We start from the raw sequence: 1,506 nt of genomic DNA on the forward strand, positions 1-1,506 counted from the left end.
CCGCAGGGGTGCGCTCCGGGAGTCGCGGTCGGGAGGCGGAGGCGGGCGGAGCAGCGTCCGCACCGGGAAGGCGGCCCTGCGAGGCTGGGGAGCGCGCCCAGAACCCCGCATGACGCGGAGGAGCGAGCGAGGCCCGTGCGTCACACCCGGCCCGCGACTTCCCTCGGAGGACGGCGGGGCCTTTTCTTCCAACGTAAACAGGCTTTTAGTGTTTTCCGAATTTCACCAGGAACAGCGACATAGCAGGGGGCTCAGCAGGTGAAGGCGAGCCTCCTTGCTGGGCCGCGGCACAGTCGGTGGCAGAGCGCTTTCCCGACCTGTGCGTGGCTCTGGGTTCCATCCCAGCCTCCCTGCCAAGGGAGGAAGGAAGGAGGCGGAAAGAAACCTTCCCTGCGGCCACTAAGAAGTACTGTTAGCATTTAAGAAGAAGTGACCCACGTGTGTAGGAATGCCACGTGTGACCTGGCGTGGCGCTGGGAGCACGGTGCACAGCCAGTAAGCATCAGCTGAACTGGGAGGGTTAGGCATACAACACAGGTAGTTGTATTTTTTATGAACAATTTTAACATGAAAATAAACCTCTTTAGAAAAAGCAGCCAGGTGTGGTGGTGCACGCCTATAATCCCAGCACTTGGGAGGCTGAGGAGGGAGGATCACCGTGAGTTTGAGGCCAGCCTGGGCTATATAAGAGAAAGAAAGAAAGAAAAGAAAAGAAAGAAAGGAGGGAGGAAGGGAGGAAAGAAGGCAGAAAGAGAAGAGAAGAAAAAAAAAAAGAGAAGAGAAGAGAAGAGAAAAAAAGAAAAGAATCCTCTGAAGTAATTGTTCTCTGACTGAAGATGATTTGGCCTCAAGGAGGAACTGGCTACACCTGGAGCTATGTCTACCGTCACAACCAGGCAAGCGCTGCTGTCATCTAGTGGTACAGGGTAGAGGCTAAGGACACTGCTGAGTCCTACAGTGCACAGAACAGCCCTAGACAACAAAGAATCATGGGACTCCAAATGTCAGCAGTGCTTTTTGGCTCTGGGGTTTTTGTTTGTTTGTTTTTGGTTGTTTTGAGACAAGGCCTCACTATGTAGTTCAAACTGGCCTCCACCTCATGGCGATCTTTCTGCCTCAGTCTCTCAAGTGCTGGGTTTACAGGCATCCCCTACCATGCCAGGCTTTTAGTGCTGTTATTGAGAACTATGTTCTAAAACACTCACACACACACACACACACACACACACACACACACACACACACACGCACACACACGCACACACACACATACACACACACCAAAATTCAGGCTTTGTTAGGCTATGAAGGAGACTCATTATAGGCTCCCTGCCCTGATTTGTTTTGCTTTTGTTGTTTTATTTTGTTTTTGGTGTTAAGGATTAAACCCAGAGTGTTTGCACTGAACTATATCGCTAGCCCACTTCATTTTTTATTTTGAGTTAGGGTCTTACTAAATGGCTAAACAGCCCACACTGTGTTCAAATTCAAGATCCTCCTGCCTCA

At 50.9% G+C, this 1,506-nt stretch overlaps 1 protein-coding gene across 9 annotated transcripts in view; it reads right to left on the reverse strand.

Annotated features, from left to right (window-relative positions):
• Positions 1 to 1,506, reverse strand: part of Pbld (phenazine biosynthesis-like protein domain containing) — a 56,693-nt gene that overhangs the window by 37,208 nt on the left and 17,979 nt on the right. The window lies entirely within an intron of this gene.

This window comes from Chinchilla lanigera, unplaced genomic scaffold (genome assembly GCF_000276665.1).
Source record: "Chinchilla lanigera isolate Chin_1 unplaced genomic scaffold, ChiLan1.0 scaffold00024, whole genome shotgun sequence".
In the NCBI taxonomy this organism is placed as follows: Eukaryota; Metazoa; Chordata; class Mammalia; order Rodentia; family Chinchillidae; genus Chinchilla; species Chinchilla lanigera.